General features: G+C 45.9%; 1 protein-coding gene across 1 annotated transcript in view; it reads left to right on the plus strand.

Annotated features, from left to right (window-relative positions):
- Positions 1 to 6,039: 6,039 nt before the first annotated feature.
- Positions 6,040 to 16,699, plus strand: part of POMGNT2 (protein O-linked mannose N-acetylglucosaminyltransferase 2 (beta 1,4-)) — a 32,068-nt gene continuing 21,408 nt past the window's right edge. The window contains exon 1 of the mRNA NM_001012294.2: positions 6,040 to 6,096. The gene's annotated coding sequence lies outside the window, so the exon portion shown is untranslated. The remainder of the gene's footprint in view (positions 6,097 to 16,699) is intronic.

A 16,699-nucleotide genomic window follows, 5' to 3' on the forward strand; every position in this document is an offset into this window, starting at 1 on the left:
GACTTCAATGAGAGCATCCCTTTACAAGATGCATAATTTTTGCACGTGGAAAAAGGATTAAAGCTGTTTCACCACTGGGTGCAACTGCCTAAGCTCATTGCTGTGCCAATGTGCAGATGTTCTTTTGATGCAACCTCTTTCTACTCCACACTGCAGGTTAGATAGGTTCTCTGTGAAGAAAATGGAGAGAGACCCAGTGGGGGCCTGAAGTACTGTGTGTTTGTTGTCATCCACCTCGCTCATCGGAACATCACATAAGCCGATGTGTCTGTGAGTTGTTTTTATCAACATCTGATGCAGTTGCTGGCTGTACAAAATCAAAGAACCAAGGAGAGAGGGCAGGTTTAAAATCCACAATTGAAATTGAAATGCCACAACAGGAAGAGCTTAATTTTCTAGATCATTTCAGGCGTGAAGCAGAAGGTGACCCCACGGAAATCATTTTAATAACATAAATGAGATGGGATGTGGCATCTGTAAGTGAGGGAGAAGGGAGAAGGCAGCCCATCTTCCCTGGGGGCTCCGGCTGCTTCATCTGGATATGGTTCTTCCATCAGTGCAAAGCGCAGGATGGGAGGGCTGGGCTTTGTCAGGAGAATGCCACTGTCTGAAAGCTGCCCTGCCTTCCCATGAGATTAACGTGAGGAGATGAACACTGTGCCTCAGATACATGGATAAAAATGCCCCCAAAATGTGCAAGCTCCTGGGTCAGCATCGGCTGGACAGGCAGGACAGGCAGCTCCACCACTCCCTCACAGCCTGGTCCCTGGTGAGGAGACAAAGTGCAGAGAAAGAATTTGCCTCATGGTCATTAAAGGAAGGTAACAAAATTTAAGCTATGGATTGTATGCTGGGAAAAGGTTTACATCATATGAAAAGTACTGTCACAGCTCAGCCATCAGGTGAAGCAGGAATGGGGGTCTATGTACAGATCCCAAACCTTTGCTATAGAGATATGAGATATAAAACTGCTTTTCTTACTCCTAAAATAACTTCCAAAAAAGAGGACACATACTGTCAAACTGTTAATGAATGAAGGGCACCATAGCTAATTAGCTCTGCAGAAGACATTCAGGACACCTGCAACAGAAACATTCTTAAAAGACAAAAAGGAAATTCTCTCCTGTGAGTTGATTTAGCACCAGTGTCAACAGTCACTGACTTCAGACAGGTGACATGAAGGAGATGGTTGAAGAGAGTCGCCAAAGGACTGCTCAGCTCAGTGGATTTCAGATGTCAGCAGCTTAAACTCCAGCATACGAGCTAGTTTCAAACCCAGTGACACGGCCACCTGTTCAAATTAGGCAGCCTGAAACACATTCTAGCCCCAGGCAATAAATATTTCCCTGAGAGGTACAGATGGAAACCTAGGAGCCACAACACAGGCGCAAAAAAAAATGTAAGGCAAATATTCTACGAACCACAAGTTGGCAGAAAGAAGTGTTAGAAATCCTATCCCTGAAGAGCCCAAGGATAAAGGAAAGAAATTCTCAGGAACAAGAGATGGAATGTTTGAAAGTAGAGGACGTCACATCAGTATTTGCCATCAGCAGCCAGCAAAGTTAACTGCGTTTTGATTTTGTTATAAACACATATAAGAAATAAAGGAAACTACTCCTTAGTGAAGACTTTGTTTTGTTATTTTGTTAAAGAACAAATGATATTTCAATTTACCACTTGCTGAAGTTGTTCGTTTTGATAAGCAGTGGTGTTCTGTTGGTGTATGGTGTCATACTGTTTACATACCACGGTAATGGTATTTCATTTAGTTTGCAAAATCAGGTGCTTAAGGTTTGGTGAGGACACAGCTGCAGCCTTAATTCATCCCCTTGTGTGTATAGAAAGGAATCAGTTTGTATGTATGAGCAGCTTATAGGAAGTGGGAGGAGGAGTGGATAAATGGACAAAAAGATACCCACAACATGAACTGTTAAATTATACTTCCTTATATATATATATAAGAAGGCAAGGGCTGTTGCATCAGCCCAGACCAAAGGTCCACCCTGAAGCAGTCAGATTGTGGCTTGCAACAGTTTGGTGCATACACATGAGCATCATACATCTGTTGTATGTCTCCTATCTAAGAGCAACCCCTGGGAGTGCACAGCCCAGTGGGTGCCCCCTGCACCCCTCTGCAGGGGCTGCCCTCATTGCATACCTGCAGGCAGCACATGTATAAGAGGCAGTCAGTGAGGAGGGGGCTACAGGCAGCTCCAGAGAAAACAGCCAAGGACACTGGAACTGAGGTTGGAGATCTCCCCTCCATCCCATGTGGCAAACACAGTGTTCCCCGTGTGATTATGCTATGCCAGCAGCCAGCATTGCCCCCGCCACCACCAAACCTGCCTCCAGGCCGGGCAGTGCTTAGTGCAGAAGAACCTAGCCCCCCCCAGCTCTGACACCATGTTTGCATGGGATTCAAGCGCATTTCCTCCCATTTCCTACCACAGTTCTCCACCTCAGCAGTTAGCCATATCCCAGTGTTGTTATTTACAGCAGGCAGATTACAGAGCACCAGAAATAGCAAAGCATCATCCATTCAGTCACTGAGTGATGTGAGGTACTAAGAATGATGAATCCTTCCTACCCAGACAAGAAATGATTGATTTGAATAATTGCCTGAGAATATTCACATGACACTCAAACACAGTCGCTGTCATGATTACCAATGTCTCTGTTCCTCACAGTGAGTCTATAATTGGCATAAGTGTCTCAGATAATTTATACAGCAACACGATTTTCACACTTTCCCAGTTCTGGATAGTTGCTAATATTTCATGTGACAGTCACTTTATCATACAAAGGGAGCTTTCACAAGCTTTTGGCACATCTATTGATGCCGACTGTCACTGAATTTCTCCATTTCCCTGTCTTTTTTATTCATTGTCACTAGTAACTACCTATTCCTTCTTTGTGTCATGGAGATTAGACATGGTATTAGGTCAGTACAAGTCTTTTCCTTCTTTAAGAGAAAGTCCTATTTGCCAGTTCACACGCAAATCTAGTTACGATTCTGTTAACAGGGAAAATTCCTTATTTCTCAAGTCCTTCTAAATGACTAGGTAAACAAAGGAAGTATTTGCTTACTTAACCGTTCTCTATCCCCCTAAGAAGACTACTTCATAACTAATCAGGTGCTGTTGCTACTCCATGGTGAGTGGGAGAAGAGCTGCTCTCCCTTCAGCTCTGCTGTCTCTTCAGCACGCATGCCACACATTGTTCTCTCGTCACTGAGATCTGATTGCTGGGGCAGAAAACAAGACTGTTCTCTCTGGTTTGTTGTCTCTAGATTGATCTCTCTGACTAAATTACTGGATAGCCCAAACTGACACTCTGAGAAGTTTTTCCAGTCTCTCTATAGACACCATATTCGCTTTAACAGCATATGTACTCTTTTTGCTTCGTTTTACATGCCATACAAGAAGCAAAGCCTTAAACTTCCTTGGCAACCCTAGCAATTTCCTAGTCCTTGGCTTGCAGAGCAAATCATGGGGATCTCAGATGCCTTTCTGGGGTGCCCAGTACCCTCCTCAGCACACACACCACTCACTTCAGTGCAGTGCTGCTCAGCAGCCATGGCAGGTTCTTGATTTCATTTTTTCACTCCTGCATGTACTAGGTATCAGCATGTGAAAAACTGCTACTGGGGCTAAGTACCCATCATGCTACAACTATTACTGGCTGTCAGGTTCAGCAGAGAGTGGGGTGGCTGCTTGGATTTGTCAAATAAGAGACATTTTAATGAATTTGGCTCTTTGGAGGGAACAAAGTGTCTATCCTGTCCATACACATTCATATACCTGCAGCAGAATGACATTAATATGCACCAATCCTTTAGCAAATTACACAAATCTGTAAGAGAGGTTTGAGGCGTGTAGCACTTTCAAAATCCTTAGTTCTGCTCTCCCTCCTGTCTGCATTTTGAATGTGCCGAGCAAATGTGCGGAGCCTTTACTCCCAAATGGTTTCACTGACGTTTTTGGCTGAAGCAGTGCTCTGTGGCAGGATGATCAGGCAGCAGCACAGTCCACGGATGCTGCTTATTACCTTTTGCAAAACTTGAATCACTGATGCTAATCCAAAATTGTTTGAGCTTTACATACAGACTGGCTGACCCATAGGCTCTGTTGAGCTGTGACTATACCGCACACAAGCTGCCACATCCCTTGGTTTCATGCATGTCCACCCAGCTAATCATTTACAAAGCTCATATTTAAAAAATCCAGGTGGCTCAAACCCAGCAAGTTTCTGGCATTAACGTGTGTGAATGGTTCTCTCTTTCCTGGCATATAAATGTTAACAGCTCAAGTGCCCACCAAATGCATATTTATGCAGCACACACAGAAATGCTGAAAACTAACAGAGAGCAGAGGCAGTAGAGAAGGTAAACAGACCAAAGAGCTGAGGCAACACTGCACAGAAACACACCGGGGTGCTCTGTAGCACCAATTGGACATATATGAACGTTGCCAGAGAGAAATGTGTCACTTACGACTCACTAAGCTCCTCTCTGTGCTCCTGCAGGTAGCTGACTTGCTTTGCAGCACGATCCTTCAGACATGGGACTGCAAGCAGCCTGAACACAAGGGCTGTCTGCTCTGTCAGATCACAACGGTGTTGTCCTTGCAGCCTGGCTAGGTTCCCTCTGAAAAATCAACACACAATAGTGCATAAAAAACTGAAAAACAGCCTTCCCTTCCTCTCCCCCATCTGGCAACTGTCCATCTAAATCTTCCAGCTGCTGATACATCTGTCCTCCAAGGGTTGTGCTACCACACCCAGTCACCAAGCCCCATTCCCTGCGCAGGTCAGCCCTGCCCAGATAATGGATCATGCCTCAGGAAGAAAGCAGAGAGCACTTACGGCTTTCAACAAGAGTGCAGGGTGTTGTAAAACTAGTGGTTTAAGCATCTACAGAGGCAACTGCTTGGTTTTATGAGTGGCACATTTATAAACTGCTCTGATTTTCTGTTGATGCACTATCTTAATGTTAGCTGCCCCCAGCCTGAGGCAAAGCAAGAGCCTTCCTTCCCAGTCACAACACAGAATACGTTAGATCTGGATGACTTCATTTGATCAAGGCTCGGAGTGCTGCAGTCCAGCTTGCTGACGTTCATGAGCAGGAACATCACACAGCAGTGTCTCTGCTGGAAGGAGGTAGTTTCTCATACCAAGCCCTCTGTTATTTTCTCATTAAAAGAGGTTGCACGCACAAAGGGAGCTGTAAACCAAAGGCAAAAGGTGAGGATGCATGAAATCGAAACATTTCAAAGTTTGCTCATGTTGAGGCTATTGCTTTGTCTGTTAGGCTGTAAAAGCTGGCTCAGCAGTTCCAGCTCCTTACTGTGGGGTCCATCCTCCACCTGTGTCCTGAAAGCTGATTTGTTCCTTGAGCAGTCCTGCTGGGGCGAGTAGGGCCATGGAGGTTCATGGTGCCACGCTGGATCTCAAGCTGAAGCCAGGCCTCTGGCTGCCATCACACGGAGCAAGGGCGTCCTGTAGGTCCCACGTCACATCTACCAGCTCTGCACTGACATCCCAGGTAGCCAAAGCTGCCTAAAATGGCACCGGACACCCAAATCTGGGCACCATAGGTGACTGTCAAGCACTCTGAGTCTCTTTAAGGCTGGGACGTAACTCACAGACCTAATGAGAAGCTCAGCAGACGGGATCTCTTGCAATGGGTGTTGTTAGTGCAATAGTTGCTGAACAAACTCAGGAAAACAAATCTCAAAAGCCTGATGTTATCAGTCCACAGGAGTCTGACACTGAAATATATAGAGTTTTCAGTGAAATTAGTGCATAAACTCCATTACCAATACCAGACGATTAGGAAAAAAACACGAAGAGAACCCAACAAAACCGTACAGCCGCCCCACAGAGGCCTACGGGGCCTACAGAGCCGCGAACTACAGCTCCCACAGAGCCTTTCTCCGCGCCGCGCATGCGCCGCCGTCCCGCTCACAGCACACGGCGGGCGAGGGGCTGCCCGCCTCCTCTCCCGCCTCCCCCCCGCCTCCCGCCGCCGCCGGAGGAGGCGGTAGGGGCGGCGCGGCGGGGCTGGCCGGGTGCAGCCGTTGGTGCCGCGAGCGGCAGGTGAGCGGGCGCGGCGGGGCCCGGCCGCAGGGGGGCGCCATGGTGCGGGGCGCCGCGGGCCGGGTTTCACCGGCGGGCGGCTGACGGGGGGGAAGGCAGGAGAACGGGGCGGGGGGTGCGGGGTGCCGCTCCTTCCGTGTTGCCGATCGGTGGGGAGGGGCAGAGGGAGGAGAAGCCGACAGTGGGGTTGCACGGGGCGAACTCGGAGGCACGGATCGTGGAGACTTTTCTCCTTCCACGCCGGGAGCGAAAGTAGCCCGAGGGCTTGGCAGGGAGAGGGCGTTGATGAGTGCCTATGCAGAGAGCGGTGTGCTCGGGACAGGCTTCCGTGGGAGCCGTGCGATTCCAGCCCTAATAACCTCCTTCGAGGTCAGGTGCAGCAGGATTAGACATACCGGGTCCAGCAAGGATGTAATTATGTTCTCTTGACAATGTCCATTGGTGCCCGAGCGCTTTGGGAGTCCCCTGTATGCCAGCCTGTAGCTTCGTAAGCTCACCAGCCCTTCTAGGTTTGGCCCCAGTTAACGTGGATGCTGAATTAATCGCCTCCTGCCCCTTTTAATTACCGTGTGCTGACTAAGCATGGTGGGAAAGTTCTCACGGTGTGTGTCGGTGTGGATTGTGTTACACCTGCAAGCTCTGAGCTCTGGCTCAAGCAGTCTGCTTGTGGTCACCACGTCCCCTGTCTTTCTCCTGTCCCCTCTGGGTTAACCCAGTGCCTAAGTGTGCTGTGAGGATAATGGCTGCTGCCTCAGCAATGTGTGGAGACGCGCTGATCATAATGACTGTGTCTGAACAACTGGTGAACGCGAGGGAACATATTGGTGTTTTCACACCAGCACCATAGTTGGATAACTATTGACAAATGCTGACTTTATCACGGTGATTGCTGATTCAGGAGGATCTGCTGAGGTTGGTAATACAGCAGTAACGGTGCCTTTTAGTAGCAGTCTCCAACCCTTAGAACGGTTGAGCTGATGGATTGGCTTGCGTTAGCCTTCCTGAGCTGAGAACCAGAAGGGCTCTCCTCTGGGACGACCTTCTCTCCCAAGCACATGGGATGTATGCTAACACGTTGGCTGAAAGACAGGGTGTTCATTTTGCAGTGCCACTTTCTGAAGTGTGGTGGATACCAAATGCGGGAGCTCAATATAGGATCCCTGCTTTGCAGCCTTCTTCTTTGCAGAAGCACGCTGTGAACGCTTTGTGATTCCAAGTGGCAGTTTTACTCAGCCTCCCCTTTGTGTTTAATTAACTATCCTAAAAGCTGGCGTTCAGCCTCCGATGTTTGTGAAGCGTTGGTACCCTGGTACACCCTGGGTACCTGGTTAATGTTTGGGGATTGTTTACCTGGAGCCCACTATCTGTTAAGCAGCGCACAGAATGGAAGGAATGCATGCAAGTCTTTTCCTGGTTATATTTTCAAGCTCACTGTGAACTTGTTGAGGTTCTCTTAAATCATCGGACAGTTGGGCATTCTCGTTCCCATTGTTCCGCTGTAAATGTTGCTTTGAAGTCTTCTGTAAGCGCTGTTGGTTTGAGCAGGTCCCGGTGACAGCAGCCCACGTTCAGTTACTGTTCCCCAGGGTTTTCTTTCTGCAGATATATATCTGGCCCATGCTCTGACACAGAGAGGCCTTCGAGAGGTGTTTTAAAACGTATGTTGTTAGAGATCCTGCACTAGTAGAACCATCATTTTATTCAAATAAACAGAGCCATGGATAACTTCACCTGCCAGAGGTTCTCAGCTGTGCAAACAGAATTTTGCCCTCCCACGATTAGGACACAAATTTCTATGGTCATCACCCAGGAGCGCTGCAGAATTGAGACTTGTGGTCCAAGGTGGTTGGCAGAGTGGGTTTGTGGGCCCATAAAGCTTGGGGACGTGTGGGCTAGGAAGGGTTGTAATGGACACAAATAATCATAGAATCACAGAATCATTAAGGTTGGAAAAGCCCTCTAAGATCACCTAGTTCACCTGACAGCCCCCACCATGCCAACTGACCATGTCCCTCAGTGCCACATCCACACGGTTCCTGAACACCTCCAGGGACGGTGACTGCACCACCTCCCTGGGCAGCTGTGCTTCACAGCTTTGTTGCCCTTCTGTGGACACGCTTCAGGGCCTCAATGTCCTTCTTGCAGTGAGGGGCTCAAATCTGAACACAGCATTTGAAGCGCAGCCTCACCAGTGCCAAGCACAGAGGGACGATCACCTCCCTGCTCCTGCTGGCTGTGCTATTTCTGATACAAACCAGGATGCCGTTGGCCTTCTTTGCTTCCTGAGCACACTGCTGGCTCATGTGCAGCCGGCTGTCCACCAGCACACCCAGATCCTTTTCCTTGTGCAGCTCTTCAGCCACTCTGCCCCATGCCTGTAGTATTGCATGGGGTTGCTGTGACCAACATGTGGGATCTGACGCTTGGTCTTGTTAAAGTTCATATGGTTGGCCTCAGGCCATCGATCCAACCTGCCCAGATCCTTTGTCGGACCTTCTTACCTTCAGGCAGATCAACACTTCCTCCCAGCTTGTTGTCTTCTACAAACTTACTAAGGGTGCACTCAATCGCCTTGTTCAGATCATCAATAAAGATTTTAAACAGTACTGGCCTCAATATTCATACCTGAGGAACAGCATGCATGACCCGTCACCAGATGGGTTTAACACCACTCACCAATACTTCCTCCATTTTCTGCCCACGCTCCAGAGGCAGCGCTGCCTGAGGGACTTTGCCCAGCTGGCACAGAGTGCTGGCTGAGGGTTACTGGCTTGGCTTAGCCAGATGGATGCGTGCCACAGGAACTCTTCTCCTTTAGACCTTCTCCTCCTGCATTAGGACATGCTCTTTCCTGCATCATCAGCTCTCACACCTTCCTGCCTCCATCCCTGAAGCTGCCTCTCCCCACACTGGTGTGAACTAGCAGGTGTGAGGGAAAGCAAGTTTCTTTCTTCACCCACTAAGCATGCAGGCCAGCCTGGCTGTGCAGGCAGCAGAAAGGTGGCCGCTCACAGTCAGTCATGCAAGGCAGCCCTCAGCCCTGCCCATGCTCAGAGCTGTGAGCAGGGCATTGAACTCAGCATGGTGGAATTTAAGCTGTGAGTTTTCAAAGCCAATTACTGGACACAGGCTGGGTCTGACGAGCTTGGGTTTCATTAGCTGTCTCCTGGGAGTGCTGAGCTGCACAACTCACCTTTGCGGAGATCAGATTCTCCTCTGTGATGTTTTTAGGTGTTTTCAAAAATAGCCTCATCAATCAGTTTTAAAAGAACTGGTCTGCACTGATAGCAATGCCTGCTGGTGCTTTGCCAGATAAGGGCTTGTCACTTTTCCTCCTGTCACACATGCAACTTCTGCCCTATATAAGGAGCAGCTTAAAAGAGACTGCAAAATGACCACCGGCCTCATGTAAAGATTTACTTTGTGTCTGTGCGTGTAATCTGTACTTATTTCATTGCACGCTGGGAAGCAACCAGACAAATCATACAAAACAATTTCAATCTTTTTGAGCATCTGGAAAGTAGATGCGTGTTTGTGCACACCAGTAGTATCAGGAGGGAACTGCAGTTGCATGGCATACCTAGTAACTCCATTTATATTGGTATATGCAACAGCAATATTCTAATTTCCTCATTTCTTTGATACTTTCTGAGCAGATGGTATTTTTGAAAAGGTCTATTAATTCTGTGAGAATTTGATAATGGCTAATTGCTGGGGGATCAGAAGTGAGCAGCAGTCAGAGGGAGCTCCTGACTACTCCCTGCTCCGCAGCCTCATTTGTAAGCCGCTCTCCTCGTAGCAGTCCTTGCTCGAGAGTATTCACCAGTGTCCTCGGCGTAAATTGGGGACTTGTTGATAGCTCTTGATTAATTGAACTGTGCTCCATGAACAAGTCACACGCTATCACAGGGAAGAGTGTGGGGAAGGTCACATCTTGTAGGACCAAGTACACTGGGAATTTTCGCCAGAGAGCCCTTTACTCTTCGCCTCTTTATCGCTTGCTTCTCATCCCTTTCCTTTCTTCATTTTTCCTTTCTGTTTCTCTCTCTGTCACCTTGCCTTTCATTTAGGTCTGTTCATGTTCTTTGAGCGCCTGCCTGAGTGTTTGTAGCAGGGGTCACAAGTGCTCTGACATCAAAGGATCGCGTTTCAGAATTACAACTTTTCCTTTGAACGAGGAGGAAAAAAGGTTCCTGGTTACTATGGCGATGAGCGCTATAGAAGTGCCTATAAATAAATAACATAAACAGCTGATTGTTGGACTTTGGTTTGCGGTGTTTTCGCTTTGCTAATCAGATAATTAAATATCAAAATAGAAGGAGGTGATATTTCACCAGTTTTATTATAGAGATACTGTTTCGATGCCTTCACCTTTACAGTGCTCCTGCTGAAAACATTTAAACGGCACGTTGTTTTGTTCTACCTCTAGAAATTTGATGTTTTGGAAAATCGTAGCCTAATATTTATGGAAAAACTTCCAAGCGTTAAAAAGGTGGTATCCATTTTACGTTTAACCAGAACATACACTTTGGGCTAAATGCCCATTCATATCACTGAGAAACTGTTATATGCTGTCACAACACTTACATTCCATTCTGGAGTGTCAGAAAATGTAATTATATTCCTCTGCAGTACTTGAAACCCCACCAGTATACAACAACAAAACTTAAAAAGTGTGTCATGGAAATAAATTCTTTAGGGGAAAGAAAGTGGTTGTTCAAATACACAGAAATAGGTATTTGACTAAATGCCTTTTACTTCAGAGCTTGTATAATCATGAGGACAGGGATGCTTCATATTTTTTTTTTCCCAGTTAAACACAGTTGCTTTTCAAAGAGCAAAATATATACTTGCAGTGTGTAATGAAGGCAGGGGAAGAACTGGAGCAAAGCGAGGCAAGGCAAGACCTGGGCAGTAACAGGCAGTGACATAATAAAGTAGGAGGCATTACTTTTGGAGCAGCCCTTGCACAAGAGCAACATGGAGTTGGGTAGGGTGGAAATGGTTTAGAAGTCTGCAGCTACTTGCAGGCTGAACAGCTTGGGTTTAGTGTAACTAAAGACCATGCAGATGCTGGGGTAGGGCCTGGCTCCCAAAACATGAAGAGTTTTCTCAGTTGGGATCACCATCATTACTAGTATGTACTGCTTTTAACAGTGACATATTTATGTAGACGCCTCCTCTTAGGGTAGGAGGACGAAGTATGCATATTGCTATTAATGACAGGACAAGCTGGTGAGGACAAGAGGTGGAGCTGTTGCTTGTCTTATCGCCTGGAAGAGATAGGATAAAAGGGGAAACAGTGCATATACCAAATCTATTTTTTTGTTCTTCTGGCTAGAGTTGTTTGGTTTTTATTTTGCATGTGTCTGCTTTTCTCCTTCATAGGTGTTTTTTTCTTTTTTCTTTCTTTTCTTTTCTTTTCTTTTTTTCTTTTTTTTTTTTTTTTTTTGGCCTTATTTTCTTTGATCCAAAACCATCTGTTGGAATTTGCCGATGTCACATCTGGGTATTCTGATGTATTGCCTATCAAGTTATATTGTGTGTTCAGATGAGTTGCTCGTATGATGTGTTGACAGCTGCTGACAGTCCTGAGATGGGAAGCTGGAAGCCTGGGAGAAAAAAGAGAGGGGCAGAGTTAGCCTTTAAAATGTAGCCTTGATTGCTTTTGATGGGTGGGTTTTCATTTGTGGTACCTATAGTTGACTTCTTTTTGAAATAAAGAAAGGGGAATGAATGAACTTCAAACCACATCCATTTAAGTGGACTGAAGGTACTGTGATTAACTTGAGAGATTTCTAGTCCGCTCCTACCTTTGACATTGATCTCTTTTTGTCTTTGATGCTGGGTTCCTCAATCTCCTTCAGTCCTTGTCGCTATTTGTAGATGCTCTCACACTTACTTGATTGCAGCCTTTCCTTCTTCCTTTACTTCTCAGTTTTTCCCCCCTCCTCCTTTAGAAAGTAGGTCTCAAAATGCTTCAGTTCTTAATAGAATCTCAATATCCAAAACCTTATTTCCCTACTTTGGAGTGGAAGAAGCATTTGGACAATGGTCTCAGGCATGGTTTGATTTTTGGACGGTCCTGTGTGGAGCCAGGTGCCACACTCCATGAGCTTTGTGGGTTCCTTATGGCTTCGGGTATTCTATGATGCTAAATCTTAATCATCCTGTAGGAAAATGAGTAAGATTTTTGCAGACCTTTGCAGACAGATCACATGTGCCAAAGCAGTAAGCATCTCTGAAATAACTACAATAATTCTTTTCTTGATGGCTTGCTACTCAAATAATGAAAGCAAAAACTGTTCTGATGTTTTTGTGTTTTTGTTTGGTTTTTTTTTTTTTTTGATGCAGAGGTATACAGTATATTTGCATTTCCCTACGCGCTGCCGAAGATAATGCTGTACTATGTAAACCAGAATCCAAACATACTACAGACAGTTCATTTTCTGTTCTGCACTTTTTTTACCTGCTGTGATTGCTCTGAGTAGCAATTAGACCAGGGCTAAGATAAGTTTCCCATCTTGTTATTGTTCTTCATTTTTAGATTGGCTAGATCAATAGAGAAATTATTTTGGTTAAACACAAATCTTAGCTTGTATTGTACTGGTGGAAAGCATAACACACGTGTTTATGAATGGGGTGTTTGTGAGATTGCACATGCAGGTGTGAGTTGTGAACAAAGACGGTTCCTTCTCCCTCCCAAAGCCCAGGTGGTTGTATGGGGCCTCCTGGTAGCACAGGCGTTGATGAAGTTGGAATTCGCCCTTGGAAGGGAAAGTCTTAATTCTGTGGAGGTTTGAAGGAGAAGACACCAGACCCCTATGCTGAGGGGCTTTGCCAAGGAAGAAGCTGGAAAGCATTTAGTTGGCTCTTCTCGTTGCTCCTGGCAGTGTTGGGGCAGTAATAGGCTTTCCCTGGTGTTGCTTCCTGGACTGAAGATTGATGCCCTTCTGTAACAGCATGGAGATGTTTTAAGGTGATGAGGCCTTGAGGGCATGAGTAAAAGGAAGAACAATCACTGCTTCTTGCTGTGATCTTCTGCAGCTGCGTACTTTGTGAGTATTGGATGAAGCCAACTGGAAACGATCCAGCTCTTGTGCTGTTGCACATGAGGGACTGCGGAGTGCAAGGGTCTGTGTAGGGGTACAGCAATTCTCCACAGTGGTGGCGGGTTGTGTAGCACAGAGCCTTTTTCTCATCGTTACCGAGCATCAGCTCAACTATCCGCAGAAGTGGACTTCGGAGGAAACCCCCTAGATGGAATACGGCCAAGTTCTCTGCTTGTAACATGTTTGATAGCACTGCAGGGAGCCGAGGCTGGTCTTCGGTCCTTAAATACATTAAATTAACTCTGAGTGAACTTGCTGGGAAAAGGGTAATGAAGCAGGTCAGAAATGGGATGTGTGTGCTCAAGCACATGCAGCAGCCTTAGTGCTCCAGGCGGCATTCCCGCAGGCATGTGGCTGGGGAGCAGCCGGGTCATGGAGCGCGCTGTGCTGCTCATTAAATGCAGCACAGTCCTCAGATACAGCCGAAATCACTTGTCCAGCTAAAAAAGATAAAGTCAGCTGGAAGGAGAGCAATCCCATCGGGAGAAACTTCTGAGAGGAATGGGCTGCGATCTGCCGTAATGCTAACTGTGTCGGGCATGTAGTAGCCAGCACCCTCTCAGGGAGTGCCTGGGCTCATTGAAGCCAAAACTTCAACAGCTGATAGTGGAGACTGATGGAAATCTTGACACGTCTATTCTGTCGTTTCAGGTGGAGGCAGGTGCCAAGTGGAGCTGCAGTGTGATTGACGTTGCGCGGTGCTTCATCTTTATTTCATGCGACGAGGAGGTGGGAGGGTGGAGATTGCTTGAAGTGCCTGGCTAGAGACAGAACGTGATTTATCACTGTTCATTTGTCTGGAGGGTTACGCGGCCCATATATAATTCAGAAAAATGTTTAAAAAATAAGGATCTGTTGTCTTTAAAATCACTTGGCACTCAAGTCTGTTGGCTTAATCTAATTTCTGTGATACATAAATGCACTGCTGTGCATTTCATTTTTATTCTGTGTGTACAGTATAAACAATATGCTTAAAAGGAACCGAGAAAGTGTGTATAAATAGTACTGATAAAACCAAGCCCTAAACAATCTCAGAGTAGTGTGATTTTTTCCATGCTTAGGCTGAAAGATGTGAAGTTGCACCTGGATTTAGCTTTATCAGTTTTCCCAAGATCACATTTAATATGAATGTTCTTGTCACGTGGTCTGCAAGTGGACTTTTTCTGATTCAAGCCTGCTGCTGATGCTCTACAGCTAAATTATCAGAGAGCAGAAAGGGACGCCTCTGTCTTCTGCCTTGCTGTGGGGAAATCATTTTATTTGTGTGAACTGGTGTAGATGAGACCCTGATGGTTTGGTGTTTGCTATCCTATGTCTATGCACTTCCCTTTCTCGCTTTAATGTTCTGCCCATGCCTGCTGGAGATCATCATAACACCATGTTTGGGGTAGGTTGGCATGGTGTGGTTCCACATGAGGGGCTGGAAATGTTATCATGAAATCATAGACTATCCCAAGTTGGAAGGAGCCCATGAGGATCACTGAGTCCAACTCCCGAAGAAGAGAGTGGGGATGTTACAAGACAGTGCCTAGCATATGTAGAGGGTTTCCGTAATTTACAGACAAACCCCTTCCCCTCTTGCCCAGTGTAAAAAACAACTGCAGGCAGAAGCTCCATATATTCATATACTGCCTTGTTCTCTACGGACTTAGGAAATCCAATTCTCCAAAAGGTTTTCAGAGGAGGAATTTCTTTTTTCCTGGCTGCTGCTGGCTGTGCAATGACCTGAGTGAGTCTAGATCTATTCTTCATCTGGCCCCTACTCCAGTTGTCCTTTGGCTGCTTTGCTTTCTCTTCTCCATTTTTAGTTCATTTCCATAATGCATTTCTTGCTCTTTTCTGCTCCATGGCATATTTTCTTCCTGAGGAAGCAGCGTATTCTGTACGCCGGATGTTGTCTGCATGCTCCTGTTGGCGTGAAGCCCTCTGTCCCCTTGAGCTCTGCTGGGGAGGGGCACATCATTTGTGTGTGCAGATGGAAATATTTTTATTGCTGATTTCTTTTTTTTTGGTGCTGCATTAGATATCATCCCTCACGTGTCCTTGAGCCTTCAGAAGAGATATGGGGACTGACTGCTTCTGATGCACTGATTTTATAGCATCATTTATTTTCCCTGAATTACCTCTGCCTGGTCCTGTAACACCGCAGCTGGCACTGCAATTCTCATATCCATCTCCTGTGTTATAAGTGATACTCTTTACTTTGTGCAGTACAATGAGGTCTTAGGGTCATCACTGGAAATTCCTTAGTGCTTTACTGATTGATGTAGATCAAAAAGATAATCTCCCACTCTGGTATTTTTTTTCTTTGGAGCTGTCTTTGAAGGTTGCACATTCTTCTGCTGTGCTTCCTTTGTGAAAGTGACTTCTTTTTGCTCTCTCTTACCTTCTTGTCAATTTCCTTTCTTCCTTCCCTTTGTTTCAATCTCATGTTTTCTATTTTGTTTGTTTAGTTTTGTTTCTTTATGTGAGAGAAACACTCCTGAGTTTAAGAGTCTATTTGGGCGTAACTGGGGAGTTTTCTTAGAAATGCCGTGTAAATGAAGAGCTCAGTTGTTTGTCCCTTTAGCTCTTCAAGTTTTCTCCCTCAGCAGTGGAAGCATTTCACCATCCAGCCTGCAGCTTTCATTGCCATTTGACTGTCTCTCACAACAAAGTTTGCTTTGTCATATCTATGACAATCTTTGCTGCACGATTTTTATGTCTGAACCTATTAACATTTCCCTTTTCCATCATAAAATATTCTCCCTTCAGAAAACCTCCATGCAAGTGTCCTCCTCTTCCCCAGCATTTGACTATAAAATTGAAACAGGTTTAGATCAGCAGCAGCACCCAGACTCCTCTACACCAGTGGATCCAAGAGCCCCTTCTTCAGCTGCTGGACGCACTGAAGACCAACATATGGGTAAAAAGAGGCAAGAGGGGGAGTTTTGATGTTAAACAGGAATTGCTTACTTCATGTATGGAGACGGGGATTAAGGACAAGGGGAATAAAAGGTTGTTTGGTAACAGAAGTGGTCTTGTATTTCTGAAAAAAAATTGGATTTGATGTCATCCAGAGTTCAATTGAGAAAATGTAGCTCGGAATAAATATGGCTTTGTTTTTCAGTAGCAAAGATTTCTTTGTATCTGGTATTAATGTCTTTTCTACCTTGTTACTGGAGTGCAGCAGCAGTGAGGGCCTGATGTTTCTGGCTCACCTTCACAATTGGACTGCAGTGTATTTCTGCTTTTGAGAGACAGTGGGCATGAGGCAATTTTGGTATTGAACAGTTATCGTGTAAGCAACGTGCTACCTCTATTTGTCAGTTTGTTTTTTGCTCAAGGAGCAAAGAGGAGCTGACCTGTGAGATTTGGGTCCTCGACTGGAGGTTCTTATGTAAACTTGGCATAGGCTGCTCCTGTTTCAGGGGACCCATCTTTTTCTTCACCACAGAGATATATAGATGCTAGAACTGTGCTTGCATGAAGCCATGGAATTGTAATTGAGT

Source organism: Gallus gallus, chromosome 2 (assembly GCF_016699485.2).
Source record: "Gallus gallus isolate bGalGal1 chromosome 2, bGalGal1.mat.broiler.GRCg7b, whole genome shotgun sequence".
In the NCBI taxonomy this organism is placed as follows: Eukaryota; Metazoa; Chordata; class Aves; order Galliformes; family Phasianidae; genus Gallus; species Gallus gallus.